The sequence below is a fragment of the Scyliorhinus torazame genome, chromosome 21, assembly GCF_047496885.1.
Source record: "Scyliorhinus torazame isolate Kashiwa2021f chromosome 21, sScyTor2.1, whole genome shotgun sequence".
Taxonomy (NCBI): Eukaryota; Metazoa; Chordata; class Chondrichthyes; order Carcharhiniformes; family Scyliorhinidae; genus Scyliorhinus; species Scyliorhinus torazame.
Window position 1 is genome coordinate 21,129,557 of NC_092727.1, and position 21,248 is coordinate 21,150,804.

The window sequence follows — 21,248 nt, forward strand, 5'->3', positions numbered from 1 at the left end:
CTGATCACTATCTTCGATTTCGGCCAATAAAGGGGCGGGTGCCTTGGTGGCTGGGCGGGTCCTTAGCGGTCATTGACCTTGGAAGTTGGGCTTTCTGAGCAAGAGAGTGGCGCCGATCAGTCTGTGGCTGTACCGGTTGCTTGATTGGAGTTCTATGTCCTGGGAAAATGGGCCATTAAAATTTAAACAAGCAGAGGGTTTCGATCAGGTCTGGTTACCTGTGTTTCAGATACACATAGGTTCTGTATCTGTCTGAGTCCTGGGTTGGCCATAATTCCCATGGTCCTTTGCAGGTGGCCATCTTAGATGGCTACACTATCTGCATCAGATCAGAAGTTAAACTTAATCAGAACTGAAACGAAGATAGATGCTATGCTGCAACGCGTCTTTCACCATTTCAAGAATTGGTGGCCGAAAAGGCAGTGTCCTCAGTTCAGAAGTATTCAGGCAGATCTGATGATCATGGATGGACTACTTCTAAGACTCATCCGGATAGTAATTCCATAATGTCTTTGTTCCATGATTCTTGATCAAATTCATGAGGGTCACCTCGGGATCGAGAAGTATAAAAGAAGGGCGAGACAAGCAGTCTTTTGGCCAGGAATAAATCGAGACATATCTGACATGGGTTATCACCTGTGAGACTTGTCAAAAACATCAACCTGCGCAATGCAAGGAGACTCTGAAACAACATGAGTTAGTCACCTCTCCTTGGGCCAAAGTAGGCATTGATCTATTTTACTCGACTGGTCGTGACAATATCTTAATTATTGATTACTACTCCAACTATCCAGAGTTCGTGAAGCTACCGGATTTGATATCCAAGTCAGTCATAAAAGCCAGCAAGGAAAGGTTTTCAGGACATGGGAAACCCACGATTGTCATGTCTGACAATGGACTTGTTTTGACAGCAACAAATGGCCGAGTCCTCAATACAGTACAATTTAGCACATGTGACATCTAGTCCTCACTACCCACAATCCAAAGGTAAGGTAGAGAAGGGTGTACACATCGTCAAGCAATTGATAAGTAAAGCTGTGGATTCTGCATCAGACATCCATCTTGCGCTTTTATCCACCAGAGCTACTCCACTATCAACTGGACATTCACCGGCGGCACAAATGTTGATGAATCGGGATCTCAGAACTACGTTACCATCCATTCAACTGCAGAATTCAGATCACTTGCCAGTGTTAAAGAAAATAGAACAGCAACATACTCGTCAACAGACATATTATTACATGCATGCAACTCAACTGGAAACATTAACTCCAAAAGACCTTGTTAGAGTTAAAATACCATATGGAGGTTGGTCTGCTCCTGCCAAAATCATAAGAAAAGCAGCACAACCCTCATACATTGTGAAAATAGCAGAAGGTACAATTCTAAGAAGAAATCGACGTGCAGTACAGAAAATTCGACTACAAAAAGAATTTTTTCCTGATTTAAATTTGAATGAATCAATATTTCATGACACTTTGACAAATACCAGAAATAATGATGACATGCACAAAACAGTCAAGACATCATTATCACCTCCTCCCCAACTCAGAAGATCGACGAGACGAAGGAAGAAGCCAAATAGACTGAACTTATAAAATATTCACTGTTATTTGTATGATCATTACCCATTTTGCTTTGTACGGAGATACATATCATGTTTATTGTATTATAGTTATACATTTTTCTTTGCTACACCTCAGAAAATATGTTTAAAAAAGGGGGGGATGTAGTGATGTGTATATATGCTGGTATATAAAGAGGTAACAACTACATCATAGTGTAAGACAACCACTAGATGGCAACACTTGATTCATGTCCAAATAAGCGAACTCAAGGATCTTGGGTCTCTTCGAACCAGGAGTGACTAGACAACAGTTAGAGAGAGAGATATATCATAGTTAATACTGATAGTTAAATATAGTTAATACATATTCTGATTTACTTTATCACCAGTTATAGTTCTGTAAGAGTGAAAAAACTCATTAGTATTTAATTTGTTATTCATTAAACCTATTTTGCTTTGAATTGAAGATTGGTAGTTTCTTTCAAATCTAACCATCAGACCATTCTGGAAGTAAAGAAAAGTGTAATGACATATTACAAACAAGTAATATAACAAATGGTGGCTTGGAAAAGAAAAAAGGCATGGCTAATTATTAAAAAGGCCAGTTAGCTTAACATCAGTCATAGGGAAAATGCTGGAATCTGCTATTAAGGAGGATACAGCTGGTGTTAAGATGATGGAGAAAAAACCCTGGAATTATACACAGAAATATTGGACTTAAAAGAGACCTGAGTTTTATATTTAATAATGGACACAGACCCCGAAGATGGCTGAAAATGTACAGCAGGCCACTGACAGGAATGGCTGCCAGGGGTTTTCTAAGAAACAATGGAACCCCACCCTGTGGTCCCAGACAAGGTGATTCTAACAGAACCCAAAGGCTGATTCCCACCTCAGGTAAAGACAAAGGAGCAGAATGGCTATCTCGCCCAAAGACCCTGGGGATATTTCCCTCGGTTGGCTCATGGACTCCAGTTCGAATCCGCAAACGTTAAAAGTTGGCAATAAGAGCTGCCCAGGGTCTCACTGCCGGCCGCCCTGTTTGTGTACGTGCTGTGAGAAATGGCAGCTGGGCGTTTGCCACAACGAAGGCGATACATTACATTACATAGATTACATAGAACATACAGTGCAGAAGGAGGCCATTCGGCCCATCGAGTCTGCACCGACCCACATTAATCCCTCACTTCCACCCAATAACCCCTCCCAACCCTTATGGACACTACGGGTAATTTAGCATGGCCAATCCACCTAACCTGCACGTCTTTGGACTGTGGGAGGAAACCGGAGCACCCGGGGGAAACCCACGCGGACACGGGGAGAACGTGCAAACTCCGCACAGACAGTGACCCAGCGGGGAATCGAACCTGGGACCCTGGCGCTGTGAAGCCACAGTGCTAGTCACTTGTGCTACCGTGCTGCCCAGATACGGTGACCAAGGCAGGGCCGTTGAAAAGTAACCATTTTGGTAACTCTCTCTGACAGAGCAGAGCCAGCAGAATGATCACAGCTTGAGAAAGAACTGAAATCTCTCGACTGAACTATAGGAGACCTGAACCAAAGAATTAACAACTGGACTCAACTTGTATCGGCTGCAACACATCATCAACTACTCCTCACAACTCAAGGACATTCCGCATAACTTTTTATTTGTATTTACTGACTATTGGACTCAATTCTTCCATCGCACCCATCAGAATATAGATGCATGCATTTTACCATTCTTGTTTACCCCTTTCAGTAGTTAATAAACTTACTCCATCTTAGCTTAAGAAATCCTGGTTAAATTGGTTCCTTTTTAAATATAACCACTGGGTCTGGGAAAGGTACCCAAGGGAAAGGAAACCTTATTAGATTAAACCTTGCGACTAGCAGAGGGGGGGGGGGGGGGGGGGGGGTGAGGAAAGACACAGAGCCAGTCACCCCTACTGACCCAGATTTGTAACAATTTGAGGGTGTCCCAGTTGGATGGTGACAAATCGAGGGGTCTAGCCCGGATCAACAATTTTTGGGGAACCTCACCTGGGGCTAATTGTAACACCAGGCACACAGAAAATCTTAATGTAAGCAGACAGAATCAACTTGGTTTTGTGGAAGGGAAATTGTGTTTAATTAAGTTATTATCTTTCTTTGACGACATAAGTAGCTGAAGGAGAAACCAGTGGATGTAGTACGCTTAGATTTCTAGAATGCATTTACAAGGTGAGACAAAGGTTTCATCCAAGATAAGAACACATGCTGTAGGAGATAACATACTGGCATGGATAGAGGATTGGTTAGCTGACAGAAAACAGAGAGTAGTGTTATGAACCCTGCTGATGTTAGATGCAGGGTATCCCAAAACCCAGAAGGGTAACTTGGAACACTGGTTCTTAAATGTGTATTTTGCGATTTGGGTGTAATGTGAGGAAAGATATGCAAACCAGTACGGAAAGGTCCAGTCTTGCTGTTAGGATTCAAATAAAAGAATGTTTCTTAACTTAAAAAAACACACAAGCCAAAAACTACAATACAAAACAAAGGTGCATTTAACTAAAGGGCGACTGTCACCTTGATGACCACAGGGATTGAGTGCCCTCCTCCAAACCTCCACAGTGCCAGGTGTGCCGGGGTCCTCCCTGAGCTGGCTCTGCTCCTCCAGCCTCTGTGGTTCTGCAATGGCAACTGCGGCCAAGTAGATAGCGAGCGTAGCTGGCTGTACACCGAATTTCATTCTCTGCAAGGGGGTAAATGAGAAGACATGTCAGCAAGATGAGTATTCCCTTGCCATCCAAAGCCTCCATGTTACAGAGTCAGCCTGAATTGTATTTTAGCGCCACTATCAATATGTTCCCCCCCCCAACCCCCCCCCCCCCCCCCCCCCCCCACCCTCACCCGTCCCCCTTTACATAATGTTGTCTATAAAATATCAAATGTAACACCTTTATTTAAGGAAGGAGGCAAATAGAAAGCAGGAAACAATAGGTCAGTTGGGCTAACATCTCTCATAGGGAAACATGGCGCCGGCCGCGCGCAGACCCGGCCTGCCAAATACTGTCCCACACCACCCCCGGACCACCCCCCAAGAGTGCCCCCAGGCCCTGCCAAAGACCCCTGCCCACGGGTCGGCTCTCCCCCGACTGTGGCAGCACTGGATTGAGTCCGCAGCCGCCACGCTGAGTTCCCGACAGGTAAGACCATGAGAGGCCCACGCCACCGGGAACTCGGCCGGTCAGGGGTGGAACATCAGGGGGAGGGCCTCAGGTAACGTCCTGAGGCCGTCCATACGGCGTGTGGCATAACCCTAGAGTACGCCGCTTTGGAGGGGGCGGAGCATCGCAAAAGCGGCGCCGCCTCCAAATCCGTCAGAAACGTTGATTCTCCGGCCGATCGCCGAACGCGATTTCAGCATCGCCGATCGGAGAATCCCGCCCCAGATCTACACATGGTCCAGGCGGTAACATATTAGCATAGATAAAAGATTTGTTTGCTAACAGGAAGTAGGGGGAGGCATAAGTGGATCATTTTTTGGTTGGCAAGGGAGGAAGAGAAGTTTATTTTCTCTCAGGGTCATTTCTCCGTGAAATTCTCTTCCCCGGTTAATAGTGGAGGCTGTTATGTTCTGTGTTGTGGCCGTGGTAAAGATGCACACAGAACATCTAGTTCTTTGACAAGTAAGATAGTTTATTCACAAAATGAACACATGGAAAGATAACTAATGAACTGTAATTCAAATGGTAATGAATAAGTGAATTCTGTGAATTCTGGAACTACTTCTAATGCGACTGTCCTCTAGTACGACTTACTACCAACAGCCGGATCTCTGGAGTCACATGGTGGATCTCTATCACCGCCTGCTGGTCGGAGGTTGTATAGATAACTATATATATTGCTTTGCACATGCATATCACCACAGAGGCTGTCTCTTTAAACCTATTCAAGGCTGAGTGAGATAGATTTTTGATAGACAAGGGAGTCCAAGGTAATGGGGGAGGAAAGACAGGAAAGTGGAAATGAGATCACATCCAAATTAATCCTGATCTTATTGAATGATGGAGCAGGCTCGAAGGGCCAAATAGGGCTACTCCTTCTCTCAAGTCCTATGTTCCCATGTAAGCTGTTTAATATTGTGGCAGGGATGGAATGAGTTGGGAACTGGAAATGATCCAAACTGGCAGCACAGCTCTGGTTACCATGACTTTATGTTGCTTTCCCGAGTTATGCATCAATGTAGAAAGTTTCACCCATGCAGATTAACTCTGGAAGTGATTATGTCGGGAGTGATTATATTGATATTTGGTGCTAGTCACAGGATCACATTTCTGTTTTTCGCAGCACAGATAATCTAAAGCACTCCAATGACAATGACGTTCCTGTAAGAACTAGTTCTCTGTGTGGCTTTCAGCAACCAATCTGTTTTCTTCATGCCCGATCCATCATTAACTTGGAATAATCAGACTGAAAATGACAAGATCAAAAAATGGCAAACAGGTCACCATGGCAAAATATGCCATCAAGAAAACGCTTCAATCAGCATGTACTGTCACTCATTATATTTGTCCATCTCCTGAAAATAGATAGAGAAGGAAGACATGTTGGAACATGGAAGATAAGAAAAATGATAGGTGAACTTATTTCCCAGTCCAAACCTTGAATATAAAGCTTGCAAGTAGCTTACATTGAGGGATAGCTGGTGTTTGCAGCTTATTCCATTTATCAGGCAACACTTTAGGGTCATTACTATGGAAATATGGCACAGAAGTATGAGCATCTCCGTGCATATGGAACATAGGTGAACAATCTCCCTGATGCGCCTACAAGATCACCCTGGGAAATGGTGGGAGGAGGGATAGAAGGTGACCATCTCTCCTCAGCTGATGAAACAGTACTCCTTCATGTTGAACCCCAATGGAAGAAGCACAAAGTGTGGCTAGGGCACAGAATGTACTCCAGGTGGGGCACTTTGATGTCCATTACCAAGAGTGGCTCAGTAGCACTACTATAGACCAAGCTGGCTGAGTCCTAAAAGGACTACTAGCCTGGGTCTGCAGCACATGGTGAGTCAACCAAACAAGAGGAAAAAACCTACTTGACCTACCTTGTAGTGATCTCTGTATGTGCATGTACATAAGTGGTTAATGTGTAATCAGTAGAATCGTATGATCACTAGAGGGCAGTACTAACAGGAGTATAAAAGCAAGCTCATTCTGCTTCCCGCTCTCTTTTGGGAATACTGTGACGAGAGAGCAGGAGTGTAGATTAGCTCAGAGTGTTAGTGTAGATAAACATAGATACTGTATTTCGATCTTGTGAACCTTATTGCTAGTATTAATATTAAAGCAAAGAACTCACAAAATTATTGTTTTAGTTACTCAATAAATCTTTTGTTATTACTGGCCGACTTGAGTCTTTCTCATCAAGATTCAGAAAACCTCATCAACAACAGTATTGAGTAACATATATAACATATATTACATTCAGTAGTATAACTTAACATACTACCAGAAGTGTAATAAAACAGACCTCATTCTCACCAACATACCTGATGCAGATGCATCTATCCATGACAGTATTGGTAGGAGTGACCATTGCAAAGTCCTTGTGGAGACAAAGATCGTTCTTCACATTGAGGATACCTCCGTCATGGTGTGTGGCGCTACCACCGTGCTAAATGGGATAGATTTAGAACAGATCTAGCACCTCAAGACTGGGCAATAATGGGCGATGTGGGCTATCTTCTTTTTATAAACTGAGCGTACCCAATTATTTTTTTCCAATTAAGGGGCAATTGAGCATGGCCTGTCCACCTACCCTGCACATCTTTTGGGTTGTGGGGGTGAGGCCCACACAAACACGTGGAGAATGTGCAAACTCCACATGGACAGTGACACAGGGCCAGGATCAAACCTGTGTCCTCGGTGCCGTGAGGCAGAAGTGCTAACCACTGCCCCACCGTGCCACCCTAGCTGTGGGCCACCATCATCAGAATTGCACTCGACCACAAACTGTAACCTCATGGCCCTATATATCCCTCACTCTACCATTACCATCAATCCAGTGGATCAACTTTGATTCAATGAAGAATGCAGATCCCCTCTCATTCAAGGGGCTGGTTTAGCACAGTGGGCTAAACAGCTGGCTTGTAATGCAGAACAAGGCCAGCAGTGCGGGTTCAATTCCTGTACCGGCCTCCCCGAACAGGTGCCGGAATGTGGCGACTAGGGGCTTTTCACAGTAACTTCATTGAAGCCTACTTGTGACAATAAGCGATTATTATTATTATTATTATGTTTCATCAAAACTTCCGTCCAGCATAAGATCGGAAGTAGGAATATTCGCTGCTGATTGCGCAATGTTCATCATCATTTTTGACTCCTCAGATACTGAAACAGTCAGTGCACATATGCAGCAAGGCCTGGACAATATTCAGTCTTGGGCTGATGCATGGCAACTAATTTTCACACCACTCAAGTGCCAGGCAATGACCATTTCCGACACATGAGAACTTAATTGTCTCCCCTTGGCATTCAATGGCATTACCACTGCTTAACCTCCATAATCAACATCCTGGTGGTTACCATTGACTGCACTAGTTATATAAATACTGTAGCTACAAGATCAGATCAGTGGCTGGGAATTCTGTGGCAAGTGACTCACCTCCTGACTCCCCAAAGCCTGTCCACCATCCATAAGGCATACGTCCACTTGTGTTCTCCACTTATGTGGATAAGTGCAGCTCCAACAACACTCAAGGAACTCGACACCATCATTGAAAAAGTAGCCTGCTTGATTGGCACCCCTTCCAACCATTTAACATCCCCTCCCTCCATCAGTGGTGCAAGGTGGTAGGAGTGTGTACCATCTACAAGATGCATTGCAGGAACACACCAAGGTTCCTTTGACAGCACCTTCCAAACCCTAACCCTCTACCATCTGGAATGACAAGGGCAACAGAAGCATGGGAATGCCACCACCTGCAAGTTCCTCTGTAAGACACAAATCATGCTGACCTGGAAGTATATCTCCAGTCCTCCACTGTCGCTCGATTAAAATCCTGGAACTACCCTCCTAACAGCACTGCAGGTGTACGTAGATCATATGAACTGCAATAGTTCAAGGCAGCAACTCTCAAGAGGATGTGTAATAAAAGTGCTGATCTGGACAGCGACACCCACATCCCAGTGAAAAGAAAAACAATACTAGAGTGAGGCAAAGCTCAACAGAGCTGATCACCATGACGCCAACTATTAAAGTGCGTAGCTGATGGGAGAAGTGCAGTCACAGCAAGATTCATGTGGTGCCTCAGAACAGCAAAGGATTACTGAAAAAATATCAAAGAAAGTAAAGGTGTACCCTTACCTTTCACCAGTATCTGCATTGCTAAGTCACACAGACACACACAATTGACCCAAAACTGAACTGCAATGTCTACAACAAGTGGTTCACCTCTTGACCCTTCAAATACTATTCTCCATCTAAAGAGTTCATGTGTTGGACCACTCCGCATTCAACGTGTTGTATGTCGGTTATGTGGCCTATCCAGCGAGACTAGGGTCTTGCTTAGGTAGCCTCTTCAAACTAGTGAGTTAACAGCATATAAGATAGGTCACAGAGTAGGTATGTAAGTATAGACTGTTCCGTCCACTCTCCAGAGTGTCAAGCACATAACTACTGATGTCACATTTACATCATGGTCTACATCACTCATTACCATAACTATTAGGATCCATCTCGCCCCCAAGTATATCAACTTCATAATGATGTTAAACTATTTTTATTGCATGCATTTCTGTATCTTCCTTTCAGAATCACTACAGTGCAGGAGGAGGCCATTCGGCCCAGCGTGTCTGCACCGATCCTCTGATAAAAGCACTCCACCTATGCCTACGACCACACCCCAGCCCCAGCTATCCTATTGGACACTAAGGGGCAATTTAGCTTGGACAAACCATCTAAGCTACACATCTTTGGACTGTGGGAGGAAACTGGAACACCCGGAGGAAACCCACGCACACACGGGGAGAACGTACAAGCTCCACACAGCCAGTGACCCAAGGCTGGAATTGAACCCAGTTCCCTGGCACTGAAAGGTAGCAGTGCTAACTGTGCTGCCCATGCCACCGTGCTACAGATTCTACCCAATTCCTGCTCTTTACCCATCTGCCTGCAATCACTGTTATGTAGAACACAACGACGCACTGTTCTCAACTCTGTGGAACAAATGCAGCCTTACCAACAGTGGCCACATCCTGAAAACAATGTTTTCCTTTAAAGTATCATAATCAGAGATACATTTTACTCAATTCCAGACTTACACTTTCTGCATCACAGCTGCCAGTCAAACCTATTTCACCGATAGTCCACCCAATAATTCTACAATAATTTATAGAATTATCTGCATTCCTAATCGATATACTACCTTGCAAACTGAGATAATCTTCCATTTGGTTTTTTTAAATTTAAAGTAACCAATTCTTTTTTTTTTCAATTAAGGGGCAATTTAGCATGGCCAATTCACCTACCCTGCACATCTTTAGGTTGTGGGGTGAGGCCCACACAAACACGGGGTGAATGTGCAAACTCCACACAGACAGTGAACCGGGGCCGGGATCGAACCTGGTCCTCAGCAATGTGAGGCAGCAGTGCTAACCACTGCGCCACCGTGCCGCCTCATCCTCTATGTAAATATGACATCACGAAGATCCACTTGCAGTCATGATATCAATATATAGATATATCTTAACGAAAAACAAGAAAACCCCAAGCATTCCGCGGGGTGATTACATTGCAAATACAACCCTTTCATCTTTAACTGCAAGTTAAGACGCTTTACTAAAGAAAATCAAAATCGACTGGAAATGGTGAATGAAAACCCCAGTTAATATTTACGTGGTGCCTTTAACAAAATAAAAATTCCCAAGGCGCTCCACAGGAACATTATAAAACAAGGAATGACACTGAGTCACTAAAGGGAAAGCAGGTCAGATGAATAGAAATCTTGGTTAAGGAGGCAGGTTAAGAAATGTCTTAAAGGAGAAAAGCAGGGTACAAAGATGTGGGTTTAACTATTTTCACAAATTGGGGTTCATTTTATTCCCAAGACAAAATATTATTCCAAAGCAGGTTCCACCGTGTGAAGGCTTAAAATAAAAAGAAATGTTTATTTAGACTGAACGCCTACAACACTGATATGCACTTCATGTCATCCTGAAACTGAAAAGAAATATCATGTGATTCATTTTAGTCAGCGGTGTTGTCAGAGTGTTTACATACCGTCAGATAAACCAACCACATGGTGCAATTCCTCAATACGTCTTCAGTGATCGGACTTGTAAACCAGTTCAATCATCAATTTAAGGAATATTTTTTCTCTGCTGGCGAAGATGGGAAGCAGAATTCTACTGCAGTACCTGGGGCATGCATGCTAATCACCTTGGTGCTGATAGTCAGCATTTCCCGAGGTCCCTCTGGATGTCAGCATTTGGACTTTCGGCTGCCTCCCCACCCCCCCCCCCCCAACCCCCCACCACCTTGCTCCAGAAGCATGCTTGAATAGACGTGTGAGTTTTCTGCATTTGTGTGCCTGCACGGAGTCTATGAGTCTGTGTAAGAATGTGGATTCTGCACTAGCTCATGATCACCACCTGAAGAAATTGAAAAAATTGTCACTATATGCTTACTCTCTCCAAGATTGTGCTCTTCTAATTCTCGCCTCAATTTTAATCACTAAACTATTGGCATGGGCATTTCTTCAGCAGACTTTAGGTCCTAAACCTTCCTGCGCCTTAAACCTATACCTGACCTGCCCAATAAATCCTTATTTAGTTTGGTGCATCTCAGGATCAAATTTTGTTTTATCATGCTCCTTTGAAATGGCCTTGTGATACTATGGGCGGGATTCTCCGATAATCGTCGCGATGGCCGGAACCTGGCGCCAAAAACGGCGCGCATCACTCCGGTGTCGGGCCCCCCGAAAAGTCGGAAATTCTCCGGCCCGGAATGGGCTAGCAGCGACGAGACGCCATTCGCGACGGCGTCACCCGTCACGGGCGCGCGGCGCCGCAACACAAAAGACGCCCCCCCACCCCGGAGACCCGTCAAAATGGCTGCCCGCCGCACAGCGCCAAGGTGCCAGGAGCGGGACATCGAGGCGCTCCTGGACGCAGTGGAGCAGAGGAGGGAGGCCCTGTACCCTGGACATGGCCGCAGGGTCGCCCCACGCCTCAGCCGGCGCCTGTGGAGGGAGGTGGCAGAGGCCATCAACGCCGTGGCTGTAACAGCAAGGACAGGCGCACAGTGCCACAAGAAGGTCAATGACGTAGTCAGGGCAGTCAGGGTGAGTACCCCTCCCACCTCCGATGTCCGGCACAGCCCTAGGTACATCTAACATGGCTGCACCCACCCATGCAGGCTGCAGTGGCAGGGTGGGTTGTGAACCTCTGCCAACATACACACAACCACTGGTCCACATGTATATGTCTGCCTAACACTATTGCCCTCTATCCCTGCCACACACCCACCCCCCACAGGAGAAGCGTGCGCACACAACGACCGGGAGCGTGAGAGGACCAGAGAGGGTCCACCTGAACTGCGACCACTCACCATCCATGAGGAGAGGGCCCTGGAACTCGCATGCGGACCCGAGGACCAGGAGGTTGCGGATGCAGAGGTCGGGTGCGCACCACCAAGTGAGACCCCCGATGGCCTGCCCCCCCTTTTCCCCTTCCCCCATATCCCCCTTTCCCCATATCCACCTTCCCCCATATCCCCTTTCCCCTTTCCCCAATATCCCCCTTCCCCCATATCCCTCATATCCCCCTTCCCCCATATCCCCTTTTCCCTTTCCCCAATATCCCCCTTCCCCCATATCCCTCATATCCCCCTTCCCCCATATCCCCCATAACCCCCTTCCCCCCTATCCCCCTTCCCTCATATCCCCCATCCCGCATATCCTCCTTCCCCCATATCCTCTTTCCCCAATATCCCCCTTCCCCCATATCCCCTTCCCCCATATCCCCCTTCCCCATATCCCCCTTCCCCATATCCCCCTTCCCCCATATCCCCCTTCCTGCATATCCCCCATATCCCCCTTCCCCCATATTCCCCCTTGCCCCCCGATTCCTGTCTGCATGTCTAACCATGCATGCTGTATTGTGTATTGCAGGACCAAACATCGACGCCCCCGTCCCCGCGGATGCCGACCGCCCCCAGGACGATCCAGGGCAGCCAGAGCCAGGGACAGACCCGGAGCACCAGGGAGACGACACCCCCATCTCGTGCGAGTGCGGCGACGCCCGCGGGACAGACCCAGCGACGAGGGGGGCAGCCACAGGAACAGGCCCCCGTCGCAGCCGACCCAGGACACCCCTATCCAGGACACCCCTACCCAGCACACCCTTACCCCAGCACACCCTTACCCCAGCACACCCCTACCCCAGCACACCCCTACCCCAGCACACCCCTACCCCAGCACACCCCTACCCCAGCACACCCCTACCCCAGCACACCCCTACCCCAGCACACCCCTACCCCAGCACACCCCTACCCCAGCACACCCCTACCCCAGCACACCCCTACCCCAGCACACCCCTACCCCAGCACACCCCTACCCCAGCACACCCCTACCCCAGCACACCCCTACCCCAGCACACCCCTACCCCAGCACACCCCTACCCCAGCACACCCCTACCCCAGCACACCGCTACCCCAGCACACCGCTACCCCAGCACACCGCTACCCCAGCACACCCCTACCCCAGCACACCCCTACCCCAGCACACCCCTACCCCAGCACACCCCTACCCCAGCACACCCCTACCCCAGCACACCCCTACCCCAGCACACCCCTACCCCAGCACACCCCTACCCCAGCTTCATACACCCCGACACGGTAAGGCGCTGTTCTCTCCTCATCCACCCCGTTAATCAAAAAATCTCCCTGGCTCCGGTTCACAGTCAGTGGGAGATAAAGGGGTTTTGTGTAGCAAACCTCACAATCCAGGGAAGGGAGTTCAAAAATGTCCGTATCTACATCCTTCCCCACCTCTGCGCGGCTACACTCCTGGGTTTAGACTTCCAGTGTAACCTCCAAAGTCTAACCTTCAAATTCGGCGGCCCTATACCCCCCTTACTGTCTGCGGCCTCGCGACCCTTAAGGTCGACCCGCCTTCCCTGTTTGTGAACCTCACCCCGGATTACAAACCCGTCGCCACCAGGAGCAGACGGTACAGTTCCCAGGACCGGATCTTCATTAGGTCAGAGGTCCAAAGGCTACTGAGGGAAGGGGTCATTGAAGCCAGTAACAGTCCCTGTAGAGCTCAAGTAGTGGTGGTAAATACCGGGGAGAAGCATAGGATGTTCATCGACTACAGTCAGAGCATCAATAGGTTTACGCAGCTGGACACGTACCCACCCCACCCGCATATCCGACCTGGTAAACAGGATCGCGCATTATAAGGTCTTCTCCACGGTGGATCTCAAGTCCGCCTACCACCAGCTCCCCATCCGCACTAGTAACCGCAAATACACTGCCTTCGAGGCAGGTGGGCGGCTCTGTCACTTCTTAAGGGTTCCCTTCGGTGTCACCAACGGGGTCTCGGTTTTCCAGCACGAGATGGACCGAATGGTTGACCGGTACAGTTTATGGGCAACATTCTCGTATCTCGATAATGTCACCATCTGTGGCCACGACCAGCAGGACCACGACACCAACCTCTGAAAATTCTTCCAGACCACAAAAATCCTTAACCTTACATACAACAAGGATAAATGCGTGTTTAGCACCGACCGCCTAGCCATCCTTGGCTACGTAGTGCGAAATGGAGTTATAGGCCCCGACCCTGAATGCATGCGCCCCCTTGTGGAGTTCCCCCTCCCTCACTGCTCCAAGGCCCTGAAACGCTGCCTAGGGTTTTTCAGTTACTATGCCAGGTAGGTCCCCAACTATGCGGACAAGGCACGTCCCCTGATCTAATCTACAGCTTTTCCCCTGTCGATAGAGGCCCGCCAGGCCTTCAGCCGCATCAAAGCAGACATTGCAAAGGCTACGATGTACGCCATCGACGAGACCCTCCCCTTCCAGGTTGAGAGCGATGCGTCTGACGTTGCTCTGGCGGCCACCCTCAACCAAGCGGGCAGACCAGTTGCCTTCTTCTGACGTACCTCCATGCTTCCGAAATCCACCACTCCTCAGTCGAAAAGGAGGCCCAGGCCATTGTAGAAGCTGTGCGACATTGGAGGCATTACCTGGCCGGCAGGAGATTCACTCTCCTCACTGACCAACGGTCGGTTGCTTTCATGTTTGATAATGCACAGCGGGGCAAGATAAAAAACGACAAGATCTTGCGGTGGAGGATCGAACTTTCCATCTACAACACGAGGGTATTGTACTCAGACAGAACATTCTAGAAGCAGTTGATGGCAGTTAGTGACAGTTGGAAGCAGCTAGCTGCATGCTCAGTAGCACCATGCATGATAATAACCTGGGAACTGTAAATAGCAAAAGACTAACAACAAACAGTTCCTGTTTAAACATCCAAGCCCCAAGATCTCATCACTGAGATACCAAACAAACCCATAACACAAATTGTGGGTATTGACAACATTTCATGATGTGCATAACCTCTATCTCAGTTAAGAGCCACATCAATGAATTCCAAACTCCAAATGTGATGCAAGGCTACTGCAAAAATCCCCCCCCCCCCACCCCCCCCAGTAACCACCATCCCCCAACCAACAAGGGAATAACCCTGTATCGGATTTAATGCAGCAGTCTTGTCATGCATCCTGTCAATTTAAATATAAAACTATCACCCAGGAAGACAATAAATGCCCAACTGAGGCAGGTTAAAACCTTTTAGAAGTTTATTTGCATCTAAACTAAATACGCAGATTAGGTATGAGGCAATACTTTAAGTCTAAGACGAAATTGCTACAAATACATTGGCCTCTTGGCACACTGCCACGAGATTTCAGAATGTGCACACCCTCAGCTGTTAAATTTAATAGAAAATGAGCTTTTGAAGCAACACTGCCTGATTCTATACTACACCTCCAGTAAAAGCCCATTAAAACGTCCGCTATAACCATTTTGCTTTTGTGGGAAATAATCCTCTGTCGTCTATAGACACAAGCCAGATGATAAGTTCTGTAAGGTCTCCCTTTGTGAGCAAAGCAGGCTGGCTTACAGAGCATTCCCTTCTGTCATGCTTAGAATAATAAAAGGAACAATAGCGCATCCAACAGCTTTGAAGATATTTTTCGCTTTCAAATTGGATTCAGTTGAATATCAAAGTAGCAACACTTATCCATAACAATAACACAAGCTTTCTCAATGTTACCCCATGATTCAGATATAATATTTCAGGTACAACCCGTCAGTTACATCCTTTTAAAAGTGCAATGCTAAAGTGGTACACGTTATCAACTGTAATCAGTAGCGCAGAATATTGGCTCAGCGACCGATGCCTTGCAGTCTTCATTTGCATTTTAAAGGAAAGCACCCAATCGCTAGTGGGTATAAAATATTGCATTGCTTTAAACTATTGCCACAGGAATTCTATCTTTGGTCAACCATTTTAAAACCTAAACTTTACACGGGGCGGGATTTTCCAGGTGCCCCCGCGGCATGTTTCCCGATGGCCCACCATTGGACGGTGGCAGGATTGGAAGATTCCAGCGCTGCCAACGGGGTTTCCCATTCTATGCATCCCGTCACTGGGAAACCCGTGACGGTCGGACCAGAGCGGTCGGTGAGAGAAGCTGGAAAATCCTGACCATTATCCTTGAAACAGCAAAAGATTATAGGGGAAGGGTGGGAACATGGAGGTGAGGTCACAATCAGATCAGCCGTCTTCTTACTGAATGGTGGCGCAGGCTCGAGGGGCCGAGTGGCCTACCCCTGCTCCTAATTTCTATGCTCGTACATCCTCATTTTGAATTCGGTTCCCCTGGATTTTCCGTCCATCATTGGTGCTGTAGCCGCTTAAAATGGCGAACTGCCGATTAGAATGGCCAAACCCCGATTTAAAATGGCGAACGGAAGAGGCTGCTGGGAAAATCAGCCAACAGGACTCAAACAGACAGCTGCAGGTAAAACTGTGTATTCGCCTCTGGGGAAGCCAGACTGAATCGATACCTGCAGCCATCAACACAACAACACACCAGCCATCTGTATAATAAGTAGCAATCCCGGGAACAATATGCTACAAATTAGTAACACAAAGCCGACCCAGACTTTTCGGCACCAGCAGGAGCTTACACAAAGAGAGGTAAATGACCACCCCTCGATCAAGGAATCGATCCAGCATTGGAGAATATCGAACCATGTGATTGGGACCAAGTCCAATCACTTGGAACCAGGTACAAGGTCTGCCCTGAGAGGCGGGAAGCCCCTGGGGACTATAACAATAAGGGCCAAGTTCAAATCGGCCCTTCTTCTCCCGGCTGCACTCTTCTTCTCCTCTCCGCACCCTTCGAGACCCTTCTGCTGACCTTCTACAACAGACGCTAGAATCGTCGGTCTTACTCCAACGATCGCTACAAGATAGACACTCCTGACTATCGACCTGTACCCACTTTGAATCCCGCAGGCTCAGAACCCATATGAAAGGCCATTTGTTTCCCTGACCTGGTAGGCCATTTCCAAAGTTAAGTATTGGCCTGTTAGTTGTAGGAAGTAGCTTAGAGGTAGATTTAATGTATAAGTATTAATTGCTGTATATAATAAATGAGCGTTGATTTAACTCTTACTAAGCGGTGTGTTGGATTATTAATCATTACTCGGACTTGAACCATGTGGCGGTATTAGAAAGATACCTGGTGACTCAAGAGCAAAGGTGACAGAATTAGAGCAATTAAACTAAGGCTAAAACGAGCAACAGTGCGGATGTGTAGCACAAACACAGCTTCAAAAACAAAGCAGTTTGTTTCTCCAAACAAATTCTGCCAGCAGGATATAAAGTGATGTCACTGGCACCGGAATGTAAAAAAATTGAATTCATTACAAACTAGTGGATGGAATTAAAAACTAGTTCAATAACAGAATGCCAAAATTAAGGAATAGAAAGACCCCAAGGTGGGGGCGGGGGGGGGGGGGGGAGGGAGAGGAGAGGGAAGAGGGGTGGGGGGAGGGTCGATTGACAGGCAGGTGAGGACTGTCTGGTGCTCTGCCCTTTGATCCCAGTTGATATTATAACTGGGCGTGAAGATCCCGAATGGAACACTGGCTCAAAAGACCGCAACAGTTACATATTTTCATAATATGGGGAGGCACAGAATCACAGGACCACTAATTCGTTTTAACAACAAGAAAAAGACATTTACTAAACATGATGGTTTACTATGCAATACTTGTTTACTCTCTCTCCTCTTAGCTTAACAAATACGCACAGATTTTAAGATATAAAAAATAAATTTAAAAATACATTATAAGCTACATTAACGCAAAGTCTCTTTTTAAGCACCCAAATTGTCTCTGGTCAAATACACACACTCCATTCTGAACCCAAGTTAGTATCTGTTGATTTCTCCTCAGAATCACCCCAGATCATTGTCACATGAGAGTTTCAAAACTGCACTGTTCTCTTCTCTGTTCTCTTAACGTCAATCGTCTGTACCATTTTATTCTGTCCCAATTCCCTAGTTATCTGAACTGTAATTTGTTCCTTAGGAAGTTTGCATCTTTGCAGCTCCCTTGTCCAGCCTCTCCTGGCAGAGTTGAGAGAGGTTAACCCCCCAGTGTCCTGTCTCCAACTGCTAACAAATTCAAGTAAACCTAAAACTTAAAAGCATTTTTTACCCTTACAAGGGCCTCAAGTTACTAAGCAGCCCCTGCTAGTTCTATTTACTCTTCATGCCGTAACCTTTTCTAGGCACAATAGAATCACAGGTGGAATTGAAACCCCCCCCCCCCCCCCCCACATACATACAAATATCTTTGTCCAGCATGAATCTAACCATTAGTTTTACCCTTCCAGGCACAGAAACATTAAATTAAACCCAATTAAAACTATCCCTTATTTCTAACGTTTACCAATAGAAAAATAATCCCTTGAAAACTATCTCCTATTCAGAACACAAGCAATACTTCTTTTAATAATAGTTGCTGATGACGCAAATCTGTATCTAGGTGATTAGTATGAATTTCACACAGAGCATTTCAGGGAATCTGAATGAATGAATGAGAAGGCCATTCATGTGGACAAATGTATAGCAATGTACAATCATAAAACTGTACTACAGTCACTTACTGCATTGCTTTGAAGTTTATTATGCTATAGAATCTTAGAATGTACAGTGCAGAAGAAGGCCATTCAGCCCATCGGGTCTCCACCGGCCCTTAGAAAGAGCATCCTACTAAAGTCCACGTTTCCACCCTATCCTCATAACCCAGGAACCCCACCTAATCTTTTTGACACTATGGGGCAATAGCATGGCCAATCCACCTAACCTGCACATCTTTGGACTGTGGGAGGAAACTGGAGCACCCGGAAGAAACCCACGCAGACACGGGGAGAAAGTGCAAACGCCACACAGACAGTCGCCCGAGGCTGGAATTGGACCTGGGTCCTGGAGCTGTGGGCAGCATGTTCTCCATACTTAATAACCATCTCAATGCTGCTGGGACAAACGCGTGGTATCTGAAGAGAATTGAATTGTATGGAGTTACTTTCTGTCATCTTGACTTCCTTAGCATTTCACTTGATTGCCTTTTTTGGGGAGTGGGGTGGGGGGGAAAGAAGGCTTCTGAAACTTGAAGTTAGAGTTTTAAAAATCTACAGTTGACTATTACTTCAGTGAATATGTAGGGTAGGAAAGGTACATGATTGGAAACTTATGCGGTGCTTTAAAGAATGCATGTTTGGCTATTATGTTCTTTTTTTACATGGTCATTATCCAACACAGCAGTCACCAGCTCTGCCACTGTAATCGCTTCAACAGCATGATTTCAGAATGACTTTAAATAGCTTGGAGGCGGTGTCAAGGCACAGCACATTAACGCTCTATTGCAAAGTCAGACACCAGTTCCCCCACCCACCCCCTGATTTCCACCCCCTGATTTCCACAGCGCAAGCTATTTAATCTCACTTACTGCGCAAGGAACAGAGGCAGCAAAGTCAACCTTCTCGCAAATTACTTTTAAGAGCCATATTCGCAGGGGTCTGATTCAAGGCTTCCAGCATTTTCCTCAACAAGTAAATGCTACACCACCTGACGTGAACCTAAAACGGAGGAATCAAAGCCCAAACAGAGCTCATAAGTGAAGATCATATTGTTAATCTATTGACACGTGGTGCTATTGGTTGATGCTGAGAAATTGTTTTCTGCCATCTTGGATAACAGAGAATAGACGACACTTTTGTTTTTAAGCATTCGCTTTGCAAAATGACTTAATGACAATGCCCTTTTATTAAAGTCTAATTTTCCACCAGATTATTGACACACTATTCCACACACAAGTGGGATGTATCTTCTTGCCAGTGTTCAATAGTCAGGACTTCATGGGCATTGACCTGCAGTGGCTACATATGTAGCATTCCATTACCTCATTCATCATTCACCCTAATATAGTTTGCAATAGCGTCTAATCAATGTAAACTTATCACAAAGAACATCACTGCCTACCTATGTCTGAAACATCATTTGTCATTGGAAACAGGCTCGTCCAAGCGTAGAAGGTCCTCAGACAAGAAAAAGATCTTAAAATAACATTTGTAATTACAACTCTGGCAACACCTCGAATACAAAACAGTTCAATGCTTTTAAGTCTTGATTTCGACTGATTCGATTGTATTCAAGCTGGCACTGAAGAACAGGTCAAAAAGCAAAAGACCCGACCTTTAATACCCTGAAGCAAAATAAAAGGTGAATAATATTGATCTTAAGAAAAATGAGAGCAAATGTGGTTCAGTGTTGAATAAGTTTTTTTTAATCAATTTAGAGTACCCAATTAATGTTTTCCAATTAAGGGGCAATTTAGCGTATCCAATCCACCTCCCCTGAACATTTTTGTATTGTTGGGGCAAAACCCACGCAAACACGGGGAGAATGTGCAAACTCCACACGGACAGTGATCCAGTGCCAGGATTGAACCTGGGACCTCGGCGGCGTGAGACTGCAGTGCTAACCACTGTGCCACCATGCTGCCCTGTGTTGAATAAGTTAACATCATTTTTACCCCGAGTGGTTTATTCCCATAAACTTGTCACTCCCTGATGTGCATTTATTGTACAACGCTTAAACATGATTGAGATTTTTTTAATGTATTTAAGTATTTAACAAATTGATTTTCAATAAGTGTACAAATAATACTGCAAATTAATTTCTTGCCAAGGATGACTTTTAAGGGGCCGAATGTCTCATTCTGACAATGGTGTATCCGTGATGCTATGCTGTAATTTACCCTGATTGAAGGGAGCCAGGTGTCCAATTGGCAGCAACAGCTGGAGTGTGTGTAGCAGGGAGCGCTGACAAAAACAACAATAACCAACTCCAGAGAGAGAGAGAGAAATGGCCTATGTGTTGGTTCAATGCTGAAAGATGAAGAGAGACCTGTTTCTCAGCCAGAATGTAGGCAGGCAAAAGTCAACAGAGAGCCCTTCACAGAGCAACTGGAAATGCATGAATGGCGATCCCATTGAACTGAATTTCCTCCGATTGGAGCACTAGGCACCACACACTTCTGTTTTCAACTCCACGAGGAC